This window comes from Hibiscus syriacus, unplaced genomic scaffold, assembly GCF_006381635.1.
Source record: "Hibiscus syriacus cultivar Baekdansim isolate YM2019G1 unplaced genomic scaffold, ASM638163v2 tig00018968_pilon, whole genome shotgun sequence".
Lineage (NCBI taxonomy): Eukaryota > Viridiplantae > Streptophyta > Magnoliopsida > Malvales > Malvaceae > Hibiscus > Hibiscus syriacus.
This window is the reverse complement of record NW_024062457.1, coordinates 42234-58019: the sequence shown is the minus strand read 5'-3', so window position 1 is coordinate 58019 and position 15786 is coordinate 42234.

Here is a 15786-nt window from a genome sequence, read left to right as displayed (position 1 = left end):
GACCAAAGTTTAAGATTTTAAAACTTCATGATCAATTTAGATAAATTGAAAAGTTCAAGGATTTAATTGGAAATTATTGGTGTAGGTTGATTAGTAAGAATTGAAAGAAGGAATGAGAAAAGGGTCAATAAACAAGAAATGAATTTAAAATTCCTTAGTGGGGTATTATATATCCACGTGGAGAAGAGTTAAAGGAATCCATAATTTTCTCCTTTTTTCTTCGTCATTTCTTCCTCCTCTCTACCGTGTCTTCATACCTAAGGTAAGGGATCTTTGACTTATTTATTTCTTGAGTTTTTTAAGTTAGTTTTGGTCTTTGGGTGTTATATAAGCTTAAGGAAAGCTTAAGGCGGATTAAAGTTAAGAGATGAGTGAATTAAAGATGAATTTGTAAAGAGGGTTTTTGAGTGAATTGATAAGAATTGGTTAGATAATGAAATCTGAAGCTATATTTGACTTGTCATAAGCAAGAATAATAAGATTAAAGTGTTGGAAAAGAATTTGGGATGTGTTGATTAAATGGTATGTTTTTTAGTTTCAAATGTTTTAATGGTGTTTTGGATGTTTAGGTGTATTAAAGTGATGTAAGTTGGTTTTAAAAAGTTAAGTTGAGTTTAAATGCATAAAAGGAGAGTAAAATGGGAAATTTAGTTGAGTTTTGGTAAATTTCAAGTTGAAATGAGTAAGTTTTGGGCAAGGGGTATCGGTATTGAATGAACAATATCGATACTTCAAAGCAAAAATAGGTGAAAACTGGGTTTGGGTATCAATACTGGAAGAACAGTATTTTTACCGAAGGAGTAGCATTGATACTAATGGATAAGTATCGATACCATTTTTAGAGATGAAATTCCAGAATGATGAATGGGTATCGATACTGAAGTATAGTATCGATATCATAGTGAAGAAGTATCGGTACTGGGCCTGGGTACCGATATTATTCAAAATGAAATTGTGAATTAAGTGTTTCTTTTAGCTTAAGTTATTGATGATTGATTAATAGTGATTCGAATTTCGATATTCATATCGATCGTATATTTGTGTAGATATTAAACGAAAGCAAGTTTAGGACGAATCGACGATATAAGATTGACCAAGAGAGATATAAGAGTTTTGCTTTGACTAAGTGAGGCTAAGGTGAGTGCATAGTACTATATGTATTGTCTTATGGAAAGAAGACTTGCGATGAGTCTATTTCCGATAATTGATTAAAATAATGTTTGAAAGTTCATGATATGATATGATTATATGTTTACATGAATATAAACATAGTTTTGATTTTGTTACTACGTGAACATGCATTGTTTATATTTCATGCTATGTGATATGATCTATGTGATTATGTGAAAATGTGATATAAGCTATGTGATATTGAACTATGTGATTATATGAAAATGTGATAGAAGCTGTGTGACATGATCTATGTGATTATTTGTCTATGTTATATAAGCTATGTGAAAAGTTATAAATGATAAAGCCCAAAAGTATGTGATATGAGAGCTAAAGGTATAATTGGCATGCCAAAAGTCGAAGGTTCTACGCGGTCCTTCGGGACAATTCTACGTGGTCATTCAGGACATTTCTATGCGGTCTTTCAGGACAATACTATAAGGTCCTTCGAGACATTTCTATGTGGCACTTCAGTGCATATTCTACGCGACACTTCGGTGCAATTTATATGAGCAGTGGTGACTGCATTAGTGCACAACCTCAATGCACTCAAATGCCTTAAGTTCTCAATGATGTACATTGGGCTATTAAAAGAATAACATAAATGACAGTGCATGATGTTATATGTTCTTGTTTTGTGAAATGTATGATGGTTTATGTACCCTATGATGTTTATAAAAGTTAAGTATATGATTAAATGTTTTAATGTTTTATTTATGCATTATATGTCTCACTAAGTTAAAGACTTAGCGTGTGAGTGTTTCACACGTAGGTACAAAGAAGCAAGAAGATCAAAGCTAGGCAAGTCAGGACATCCTATCCTTCCCGAAGATTAGATCAGAAACGAATTGAACCGTATGTATTTTGTTATACTGAATTTGGTTGGCATGTAATTAAATGTTTGAATCATATATGCTCTGATCAGTTTTGTAAACAAACTTTATTGTATTTATGTAAATTATTAAGTTTATATTTTCAAATCAGGTTCGAACTTCTTTATTTACTTTTGATTAATGGTTCCACTATTTTTATACAAATAAAAGTTTAAATTTTCAACTATCTTTTAAAAGTAAAAGATTTGAAAAGTCAATGTGACACCTCGGATTCGTATCCGGATTGGATACGGAGTGGGGGTGTTACATTACCTGTCGAATTAGATAGGGAGTTATGTCATGGTTGTTGAAGTTTTACTATACCATTTATTTGTTAGCACAATGGTTGGGGTGTGTGTGTTCATTTAACACGAAGACAATGGTGTAGTCTTAGAAATACCGATACTATTACAAAACGTATCAATACAAATGTAGTTAAATGGTTAAGTGTATCGATATGCATATAATAAGTATCATACTTTTATAAGTCTACTATGGTTGACTATATTTGAATAATGTTAGTAACCTTGTGGAATTTGTAATTTATCAATTTGCAAATCGTACGTATCAAATTGTTATAATTAGAATATCTTTATGAAATTTAAGTTATAGTAAGATATCGAAACTTTTGCAGGAACATCTGATACAAAAACTTTCAATTGGTTGTGCACATAAATTTCGTTATCATGTTTCGATACTTTTACAAGTAATATCGATTCATTAATTGGGAAAAGTAATATCGATTTTGGTCGGTTTAATTTTTTTATTTATGTAGGCACACATATAAGTCATTCTGCCTTGTGACCTCTCTTGCTAAGGAGTTAACACAAGTTTCTTCCCCTCGTTCTATGAACACAAAGAGTTCTTCTAAAACAAACCTTCTTCTTGAATCAATATTTCATAATATGGAGAAATCAACAAACAACTCATCAAAAATGTGGGCCAATCAACCAGTCAGTCATCGAAAAATATAGACCAATCAACAAGCCAGTCAGTTAAATCTCTCGACCAATCAACCGGAAAATCATGGGAAAATTCCTCCCAAACTTAGTTAAATAATTACTCCCGACTTTAAACATGTAAGGAAAGGGTTTCATATATCTTATCCTCTTTTTTCTATTCAAATGTATTGCATGTCCATTATCGTGAGGCATAAGGTGGAAGAATGAATATGTGAAGAATGTCTAATTTCTTTCAACGCATGACTCCTAATTGTTCAACGCTTGGCTCCTAATTGTTCAACGCTTGGCTCCTAATTGTTCAACGCTTTATGATACATTTACGCCTCTAAGATCATACATTCACCGTAGATTAAACTCAAGTTGCATATGATAAACAATAAGAATTGTTTATCATAAGCGTATAAGTCTATATATATTATATTTATGTATAGAGTAATGATAAACATAGATAAAGTATGGAATTGTATCTTTAATACAACATTTCAATTTATGTTCACTTTTATGATATCGATACGTTTCATGATTAGTCTGAGCCAATTTACTTCGAATGTTGAGATAATACACTATACTAACAATGTACCAATAATTTTTAATATAGGCATCTATACATTTTTAAATTAATCCAAAATTCACCAGATTACTGGTTCAAGGAAGATTAATGCTTCAAAACCTAATATGCATAGATACAAGTTAACCTTGGTACAAGAGAGACATATACCAGTGCTACCTTAATTTAATTTACCTACACTTACACATTGGTTGAAGAACCATCCAACTTGTGGCCATTATACTTACACAGATCCTGCAAAACAGTACACCAATAACAAAAACAAGTATATAACTATAACATTATAAGTACCACCTTTTTTAATTGTCAACCGTTTACATTAAATGTTAGAAACCTTTATTTTTTAATGCGAAAGTAAGAAAAAATAGGTTTATAAGTATAAAATTATAGAATGCACATTTCTTTAACTGTCAATCGTTAAGAATCTTAACTTAGGACTACACTTTTCAAATAATTTTTTTATGCAACAATTATACAAAACGGGTTAATAACTCTAACATGTTTATCTTCTGTAATAATAATTATTTTACTATTTTATGTTCCTCATTTTTAAATTAATAATAATTGTTGTTTTATTTCTTGGAACTAATACAAACAACCCCAATATTTATTTAAATTAAAACTCAAACTCAAGTTGTAACAAATTACAAAATAAAGTTGTTTCATGGTTCTAAAAACAATAACCATAACAACTGTAGAGATTTACCCTTCATTGCCAAACTTGGTCGACTGAGTTACGAGGATAGTTCTTCATATCACAATTGCAATCGATTAGTTTTAGACCGGAAACCTCGCTCTTGTTGTGGCACCATGACATTAGGCATACAAACCTTCGAATATCTTAATAAATACCTTTGAAATGTGTTTTCTTATAATTTGCAGGATCCAAAGCTTTCACGATTTGAAGTCCTTATTCTCTTAACTCTTGAACCCCATAACATATTTGCAACATGCCATAGATATATATGGCTTTGTTATTACTTTTATCGGTTGTTTTCTTCAGAACAATGCAAATTGTACTCCTGATTTTTTCCTCTAAAATAAACATACAAGTCTGTTATGTATAACACTTCAGGATTATTACTAGCTTTGCATCTTTTTTGAAAACTTATCTCGGTTTGAGTCCATGGAATGATGTCAATATTCTTCATTGAAACGTTGTGATAGATGTAGTCGTGCTTCGAAGCTTCAAAAATAGTCTTGCAACTCAACCGAATATTGTTGAAATCGATGATTGAATTACACGCCACATACATAAAAAATTTCCATTAATTGAGTATAAAACGATTTAATATTTTTATTTTCATTGGCCTTTCCCAGTTGACGATTCACCCACCATTTCTCAAAAGTATTGATATTTTTTTTTATCAACTTTTCCAATTTTTCATTGGCGAGGCTTTTCAAACAATATACGACTTTTCATACATTTTAATTTTAAATTTAGATATTTTTCTCATCGTTTTCATTTTCAATTTTTAAAATAATCAATCATGAACAAATAAATATCGATATTTTTAATATTCTATATTATCTTCAACTTTTTCAATAATTAAAATTATCGATACTATTATATTACGTATCAATACTTACTATTTCGATCTTTTTTTTTGTTCAATCGTATTTATTATGTATGTACAAAGATTTTCAGTTTTTAACTTATTTTTCTATCGTGGGATCTAAGGCTCCATTAACTTAAACTCTGATAATATTTTAGGTGCAACCTATTTTATTGTTAACATTATTAAGATTTCAGATTGCAACATGTTTTCTTACTTAACCATGATATTATTGGGCGCAATATAATTCTTGGTGACCCATGACATTAATGAGTGCAACCATATTTCTTATATATGTTCATAAAATTTTTAATTTTAAACTTATTTTCTTATACTCGGATAATCCAAGGCTCCATCTGTTTAAACTCTGATAATATTTTCGGTGCAAACTATTTTATTATTAAAATATTAACATTTCATATTAGAACCTGTTTTATTTTTTAGCCATGACATTTTTTGGCACAACTGTATTTATTATATATGTTCATAACATTTTAAGTTTTAAAACTTATTTTCTTATACTAGGATAATCCAAGGCTCCATCAGCTTAAAATTCAATAACATTTTCGTCGCAACCCTATTTTATTATTAAAAATATTAACATTCTAGATTACAACCTATTTTAATTTTCAACCATGACATTATTGAGTGTGTTGCTCATAATATTTTCAGTTTTAATCTTATTTTCTTACACTGAGATAATCCAAGGCTCAATCAGCTTAAATTATGATAACATTTTCGGCACTACCTATTTTATTATTAAAAGTATTAACATTCTAGATTACAACCTCTTTTATTATTGAACATTCACATTATTGGACGCAACCGTATTTCTTATATATGTTCATAACATTTTCAGTTTTAAACTTATTTTCTTATATTGAGATAATCAAAGGCTCCATCAGCTTAAACTCTGATAATATTTTCAGTGCAACCTATTTTATTATTAAAGTATTAACATTCCAGATTACAACTTCTTTTATTATTGAACCTTGACATTATTGGGCGTAATCATATTTATTATATATGCTAATAATATTTTCAGTTTTAAACTTATTTTCTTATACTAGGATAATCCAATGCTCCATCATCTTAAACTGTGATAATATTTTTGGCGCAACCTATTTTATTATTAAAAGTATTAACATTCCAGATTACAACATCTTTTATTATTGAACCATGACATTATTGTGCACAACCATATTTCTTATATATGTTCATAACTTTTTTAGTTTTAAATTTATTTTCTTATATTGGGATAATCCATCGCTCTATCAGCTTAAAATCTGATAACAATTTTGACACAACCTACTTTATTATTAAAATTATTAACATTCCATATTACAACTTTTTTATTATTGAACCATGACATTATTGAGAAATAGTATTTCTTATGTATGTTCATAACATTTTCAATTTTAAACTTATTTTCTTATATTGGGATAACTCAAGACTTCATCAGCTTAAACTCTGATAACATTTTCGAATCAACCTGTTTTATTATTAAAAGTATTAACATTCCAGATTATAACCTCTTTTATTATTGAACCATGAAATTATTGGATGCATCCATATTTCTTATATATGTTCATAATATTTTTCAGTTTTAAACATATTTTCTTATACTGGGATAATATAACGCTCCATCAGCTTAAACTCTGATAACATTTTCGACGCAACCTAAAATGTTCATATATTCATAATTTACTTTTTGATAACTTATTTTCTTACTTTGTAACACATTATATTGCAACATGTCATGTTACTCCAAATAGAAAATTTTTCGGTTTTAGATTATAACATTGTCAGTTGCACTTTAAACCGATAACCTTTCTTATCGATCACACCATTTTTAATCTTATTTTAGGTGCCTCACAACATAACCTCCCATTATATCATGGACAACCTTTTATGAGAGATGCTATTTGACATTCCATCACCTACGGTGGCCTTTATTGTTGCCCATGAATCACATGTAGCTGATGACTAATGAATGTTTCAAAATAAAAAAATTTTGAGATTTGATATATTGTTATTTAATATTGGGAAAATTGTTGCAATCAATTATGATCTCTCCCAAATTATTATATATAAAGTTAGATAATAATTTATCGTTTAAAAATAATTTTAAATCTTTAAATTAACTTTTCAATTAAACTAAATATTAATTGCAATATACATCCTCAAACTATGACATTCATTTTAAAGTAGTCCATAAACTTTTAAACATTCTAAATTCATCCCTAAACTATGATTGTCATTTTAAAATGATTCTTTAATTTTTGAATATTCCAAATTCATCCCCAAACTATGACTCTCATTCTAAATTAGTCCTCAAACTTTTGAACATTCCAACAACTTACCCTAAATCATTCAAAAGTTTGGGGATAAAATTAGAATATTCAAAATTTTAGGATAAATATAGAATGAAGATCATAGTTTGATGATGGATTCAAAATGTTTAAAATTGTAGGAACTAATTTAGAATGAGAGTCATAGTTTAGGGATAAAATTAGAATGTTTAAAAGTTTGGGGATAATTTAGAATGGGATCATAGTTTTGTAACATCCCAACCATCGGGTCAGTGACCAAAATGTAAGAATTTTAAACTTAATAGTTAAATTAGAATAATTTGATAAATTTAAGGATTTATGGTGGAATTTCTGTGTAGGGCTTGATGGAATTTTGGTTTAGTGGAGAGGGCAATATGATCTTTTCTTTTTAAAAGATAATTATTTTCCTTTACTTAAGGGATAAACACGTGGGATTTGGAGTTATATGGAACTCTTTGTTTATCTTCTTCTTCTAGCCATATGCTCCTCCATCAAAGGTAAAATTCTAAAATTTGTGGATTTCCTTTAATTTTTGGTTTGGTAATGAATGTTTGGATTTTATATAAGCTTAAGGAAAGCTTATATATGATTAAAACATCAAGAGGAGTAGATTCGAAATGAATTTATAAAATGGGTGTTGAGATGAATTGTTGATATAGTATAGTTTTTGAAGTTTATTTGAATATTTGACTTGTCAATGATTCAATTAAGAAGGAAGTAGTATTGGAAGTGATTAAGAACATGTTTGAAATTTTGGTATGATTTTGAGATTCAAGTGTTTACTCAAGATTTTGGATAATTAAGAGTAATAAATGAGTATAAGTTGGTTTGTATTAGGGTAAGCTTAGAGGCTTAATGTGTGTTAAATATAAGAGATTTAGGAATATTTGTGTTTATTTTTGAAGTGAAAATAACCATTCTGGGCGTGGAGTATCGGTACCATTAGAACAGTATCGATACTTTAAAGTTAAATTTGTTGATTTCTAAGGGTAGTATCGATATTGGTTGAAGAGGGTATCGATACTGAGTTGGTAGTATCGATACCATGGGTATGATATCGATACCATTTTCAAAATACAATTCCAAAACCTCAGAATGATATCAGTACCTTAAGGAGGTATTGATACCCCTAAAGGAAAGTATTGGTATTGTAGTGGTAGTATCGATACTTCTAGGCATGAAATGGAAATTAAATGTTTCTTTCATCATAAGTTATTCTGATTGGATATAAATGATTCAAAGTGCGATATTGGTTTTCGATTGTTTTTTGTAGTTGTTGAACATAATCAACTTTCAATCAGCTCGACATATTAAGTGTCGATTCAAAAGTTTTAAAGATTTCGCTTAGGACTTCAGTGAGGCAAAGGTGAATGCAACTTCTTGGTTTTGTAACATAATTGAGAAAGGCTTGCGATAAGCCAACCTCATTATTTTTAATCGAAAACTTTACAATTTCCTTTATGTTACATTGCAATGTTTTATTTAATTTATATTATATAAGCTATGTTTTATGATTATATGATTATGAAAATGTGAACTTTGAACAAGTGTATCTGAAAATACTCTATGTGAATAAGAGACACTTTCAATAGTGATTGAAAATAATTATGTAATTAATAGCCCAAGGTATATGTATAAGGATTAGATGTATAGTTGGCATGCCAAGAGTCGACTTCGGTGCAAACCTATATGGTCCTTTCGGGACAATTATGTGGCACTTCGATGCAAATTACGAGTTGTGGTCACAGCATTAGTACACAACCTCATAGAACCTATTTGGCACTTCGGTGCAAACCTATATGTCCTCATTCGGGACAATTATGTGGCACTTCGATGCAAATTACGAGTTGTGGTCACAGCATTAGTACACAACCTCATAGTACTCAAATACCTAGAGTTCTCAGTAGTATACATTGGGCATTTGGAACAAAGCTAAACAAAGTGAAGAATATACAAAAGTATACCTTTTTGATATTGAAAAAAAGTTGAAATTCTTTATAAAATATTTTGATAAAAACAAATAAGATTTGTGTCGATTTTGTAAAACCATATATTTGGTATTTATGTAAATTATCAAAGCTTTTATGTAAATGTGAATGTGGAATTATTATCTTAATTAAGTTAAAGCTTATACCTTTCTTTTATCTTGATTAAAAATTTTAATTTGTTCTTAGTTGTTAATTACAATTGTTTTGAAAAGTCAATGTGACACATCATATTCGTATCTAGGTCGGGTACGAGTTAGGGGTGTTACATTTAATAGTATCAGATCTATGGTTTAATTGGTTTTAAGTTCGAAATAAAGTCGTTTTTGTTTTAAAAAGTGTGCATGCCAACTTTTAATTAGTCTTTCTGATCTGATAAGGTGATTAGTATGATATCCTTGCTAATACATTACTAAATTGATATTAATAGATGTCGAACTTTTAGGGCTCTCAAAGTGAAACAGGAGATAGAATGGAAGAGAGTAGTAACTCACCTGCCCTAGCAGGCAGGGTGAGGAGCAGGCACAACAGGGAGTGCATGTTCAAGATCAGATGGACCCTCTTCAAGACATTGGACACAATTTAATGTGTTTCCAACCGTCTATTCCTTTAACCCCTAAGATGAATGTCCCTGAGGAACTTAGAAGCCTTGGAGTACCAAAATTTAGGGGAGAAGCTGAAAAAAGTCCAGTTGTTGGTGATATGTGGATTAATGACCTGAAGATTATGCTAGAGAATCTCCATTGTTCTGAAATAGAGAAATTGGATGGTGTAGTTTCTTTATTGTGGGGTCAAGCTAGAATTTGGTGGTTTAATGTGACGATGCGAGATACAAGGGATCAGATGACTTGGCCCTTCTTTCTGGAGGAGTTTAAGAATAAATATATAGGGGATCAGTTCATCAGGAAGATGAAGCAAGAATTTATGAGTTTTAAAAAGAAAATCACACGGTATATGAGTTCGAGTGTGAATTCAACAAGTTGAGTCGATTTGTTACAGAGTTGGTCCCTACAGAGAATGACTCATGTGATTTGTTTGTGGATGGTTTATGCCCCGACTGAAAGAGTTATTGTTAGCACTTAACCTCTCTTCATTTCAAGAGGTTGTGAATAGAGCTAAAGCCCTGGAGCAAGCTCAAAACGAGAGGTTTGTGGAGCAAATATCACAGTGGAGTATGAGAGCTAGTGCTTCATCCAGTGCTTATCAATCAAAGAAGAGTAGAGGTTCGAGTTTTCGACCTCATACTAGAAAAAAGTTTACAGCATCCTCAGGTAGAGGATTAAATACGGGAAGAGCAAGATAAACTTATTCGGTGGAATCCAGAGTGGACAAGCCGAAACAATATTAGCATTGTGGGAAAAACCATAGTGCAGTTTGCCGAAGGGTCTCCGGAGCTTGTTTTAAGTATGGAGAGGCAAGACACTTTATTCAAGATTACCCATTAATTACGGGAGAGCCTGCCCAAACAGAAAGATCCATGGCTGCACCTATGAGAGGAAGAGGTCAAGGTAGAGGAAGGAATCAATATGTGTCGACCGCTCAACCTGAAGTACGCTCTACCGCTCGGGTATACATTTTAAAGACCAGTGAAGATTGTGATGATCCTGAAATCATTACAGATACTTTTTAGATAGCTGGTAAATCTGTTTTAGTTTTGATTGATCCTGGATCGAATTATTCCTCTGTTAGTAGTAAACTAGTTAAAGACTTGAGAATTCTGTTAGAACCTATTCGTAATAAGAAGATTGTGACTAATCCATTAAGACATAGTGCTCGGGTGAGACAAATCTGTCGAGGGTGTCCCATATGGATTCAGGGAATTGAATTCCCTGCTAATATAATGGAATTAGCCTTTGATGAGTTTAAAGTTATTCTAGGAATGGATTGGATGTATCATTATCATGCCAACGTTGATTGTCGACTTAAGCAAGTTATGTTAACAAGTCTGGATGGATTGGAGGTTAGTGTGGTCATTGAAAAAATAAATCCCTTAGCTAATGTGATATCATTAATATCGGCTCGGAAGTTAATGCTGCAAGGGTGCCAAGCGTATATTGCTAATGTAATCGATACGAGAGCTAAAGAAAAGAAACTTGAAGATATCCCTACAGTCAAAGAGTTTCCAGAAGTATTTCTGGATGAATTACTTAGATTACCTCCAGATAAGGAGGTTGAGTTTCAGATTAAAGTGATGTCAATGGATCCTTATAGGATGGCCCCAAATGAATTGAAAGAGTTAAATGTTCAGTTGCAGGAGCTTTTAGATAAACGATTTATTAGTCCTAGTGTGTCACCTTGGGGTGCTCCAGTGTTATTCATAAAGAAGAAAGATGGCTCGATGTGCCTTTGTATTAATTATCGTCAGCTTAACAAGGTGACCATAAAGAACAAGTATCCTCTTCCAAGGACTAATGATTTATTTGATCAACTCAAGGGAGCTGCAGTGTTTTCAAAGTTTGATTTACGTTCAGGGTATCATCAGTTGAAGATACAAGAAAAAGATGTTCCAAAAACATCATTTACGACTCGGTAAGGTCATTACGAATTTGTAGTAATGTCATTCGGGTTAACTAAAGCACATGTAGTGTTTATGGATCTGATGAATAGAGTTTTCCAATCGTACCTTGATTAATTTGTGGTCGTCTTTATTGATGACATCTCGGTGTATTCAAAGTCAAAGGAGGAGCATGATGTCCATCTTGGTGTGGTTCTCCAAACGTTACAAGATAATAAGTTTTATGCAAAATTTTCTAAGTGCGAGTTTTGGCTAATGGAAGTGGCATTCCTTGGATATGTGGTTTCTATTGAAGGAATTCGTGCAGATCCTCAGAAAGTTAAAGCTGTGTTAGAGTGGGATATTCTGAACAATGTGTCGGAAGTTCGAAGTTTCTTGGGTCTCACAGGTTATTATCGAAGGTTTGTCAAAAACTTTTCGATGATATCTCTGCCTTTAACCAAATTTTTAAGAAAATATGTGCATTTTGAGTGGACTCCTGATTTTTAAAAAAGTTTTGAAGCATTGAAAAAGTTTTAACGGAAGCCCCGGTGTTGGTACAACCGGAATCGAACAAGGATTTTATGATTTTTAGTGACGCTTCTCATAATAGTTTGGGATGCGTCTTAATGTAGGATGGAAAAGTAGTTGCTTATACTTCTAGACAACTTAAGCCTCATGAAAAAATTATCCGACGCATGACCTTGAATTAGCAGTTGTGGTCTTTGTATTGAAAATTTGGCGGTACTATTTGTATGGTGAGCGTTGCTACATCTTCACCGATCATAAAAGTTTGAAGTATTTACTAACGTAAAAGCAGTTAAATTTGAGGCAAAGAAGATGGATGGAGTTACTTAAGAACTATGATACAATTATTGATTATTATACCGGGAAAACCAATGTCGTAGATGACACTCTTAGCCGGAAGACTTTTTCCGCTTTGCGCAGTTTGGATGCTCGAATTGTGTTAATGTAAAATTGTGCATTGATGGCTGAGTTAATTTGAAACCATTATTGTTAGAGCATATTAAGGAATTACAAAGAAATAATGATAAATGTTTAGCTTGGTTCGAACAAGTAGAGAATGTTGAACTCAAGGATTATGAAGTAAAGTAGGATGGGTGTTTATATTTCAAAAATTGAGTCTGTGTTCCTAATGATGACGACTTGAAAAAAGATATATTGAATGAAGCACATTGTAGTCATTTAACGATGCACCCAGGAGGAAACAAGATGTATCAAGATTTGAAAGAGCGTTTTTTATGGTCAGGAATGAAAAGAGACATTACGGAATTTGTATCAAAGTTCTTAGATTGTAAACAAGTAAAGGCTGAACATCAAGTACCCTCGGGATTGTTGCAACCGATCTCAATTCCTCAGTGGAAATGGGAAAAATTACGATGGATTTCATAACATTACGATGGATTTCGTAATAGGTTTACCTTTATCGCCGAGAAAAAAGTATTTGATTTGGGTAATTATGGATCGTCTTACGAAGATTGCGCATTTCATTCCTGTGCAAACGTATTTCTCTATAGAAAAACATGTTGAATTTTATATCAAGGAGATAGTGCGACTTCATGGTGTTCCAATTTCAATAGTTTCTGATAGAGATCCTAGATTCACTTCGAGATTTTGGAAGTCTTTGCAAGGAGCTTTGGGTACCCGATTGAATTTTAGCACTGTTTTTCATCCTCAAACCGATAGTCAATCTGAGTGAACAATTCAGGTTCTGGAAGATATGTTGACAACGTGTGTGATTGATTTTGCTGGATCGTGGGAAAAGTATTTGTCGCTTGTGGAATTTGCCTATAATAACAGCTATCAATCCAACATCAAGATGGCACCGTATGAAGCATTATATGGAAGGAAGTGCAGAACACCAATAAATTGGTATGAATTAAGGGATCGGGAAGTTCATGGTCCAGACTTGATTAAAGAAGTGGGGGAAAAGGTTCAAGTTATTCAGCACAATTTGAAAGTGGCATCTGACAGAAAAAAGTCATACGCCGATTTAAAAAGAAAAGAAATTGAATTTCAAGTAAGTGATAAGGTATTCTTAAAAGTATCACCTTGAAAGAAAGTACTTCTCTTTGGGAGTAAAGGAAAATTGAGTCCTAGGTTTATTGGACCTTATGAAGTTCTAAAAAGGGTTGGACTAGTGGCATATCAGTTAGTGTTGCCGCCAGAGATGGAAAAGATCCACAATGTATTCCATGTGTCTATGCTTAGAAGATATCGATCAGATACTGCACACATTATAACTTCGGATATGATAGAAGTTCAATCTGGCTTGACATATGAGGAAGAACCGGTACAGATTATAGCTTTTGAGAACATGCAGTTGTGGAATAAGATGATTCCACTAGTTAAGGTTCTTTGGAGAAACCATAAAGTAGAAGAAGCTGTGTGGGAGCGTGAAGAAGATATGAAGAAGAAATATCACCACCTCTTTGTGCAATGAAAATTCGAGGACGAATTTTCTTAAGGGGGGGATTTGTAACATCCCAACCATCGGGTCAGTGTCCAAAATGTAAGAATTTTAAACTCAGTAGTTGAATTAGAATAATTTTATAAATTCAAGGATTTATGGTGGAATTTATGTATAGGGCTTGATGGAAATTTTGGTTTAGCGGAGAGAGCAATATGGTCTTTTCTTGTTAAAAATAATTATTTTCCTTTACTTAATGGATAAACACGTGGGATTTGGAGTTATCTGGAACTCCTTCTTTCTCTTCTTCTTCTTGCCGTGTACTCCTCCATCAAAGGTAAGATTATGAAAATTTGTGGATTTCCTTTAATTTTTGGTTTGGTAATGAAAGTTTGGATGTTATATAAGCTTAAGGAAAGCTTATATAGGATTAAAACATCAAGAGAAGTAGATTCGAAATGAATTTATAAAATGGGTATTGAGATGAATTGTTGATATAGTGTAGTTTTTGAAGTTTTATTTGAATATTTGACTTGTCAATGATTTAATTAAGAAGGTAGGAGTATTGGAAATTATGAAGAACATGTTTGAAATTTTGGTATGATTTTGAGATTCAAGTGTTTACAAAAGATTTTGGATAATTAAGAGTAGTAAATGATTATAAGTTGGTTTGGATGTATTAGGGTGAGATTAGAGGATTAATGTGTGTTAAATATAAGAGATTTAGAAAGATTTTGGTTTATTTTCTAAGTGAAAATATTCATTCTAGGCGTGGAGTATCGGTATCGTTAGAACAGTACCGATACTTCAAGGTTAAATCTGTGGCTTTCTAAGGGGTAGTATCGATACCGGTTGAAGAGTGTATCGATACTGAGTTGGTAGTATTGATACCATGGTATGGTATCAATACTATTTTCATGATACAATTCTAGAACCTCATAATTGTATTGGCACCTTAAGGAGGTATCGATACCCCTGAAGGGAAGTATCGATACTTCTAGGCATGAAATGGAAATTAAGTGTTTCTTTAATCATAAGTTATTCTGATTGGATATAAATGATTCGAAGTGCGATATTGATTTTCGATTGTTTTGTGTAGTTGTTGAACATAATCAACTTCCGGTCAGCTCGACGTTATAAGTACATATTCAAAAGTGTCAAAGATTTCACTTAGGACTTCAGTGAGTGCAACTTCTCGGTTTTGTAACATAATTGGGGAAAGCTTGCGATAAGCCAACCTCATTGTTTTCAATCGAAAACTTTACAATTTCCTTCATGTTACATTGCAATGTTTTATTTAATTTATATTATATAAGCTAAGTTTTATGATTATATGATTATGGAAATATGAACTTTGAACAAGTGTATTTGAAAAGACTCTATGTGAATAATAGACACTTTGAATAGTGATTGAA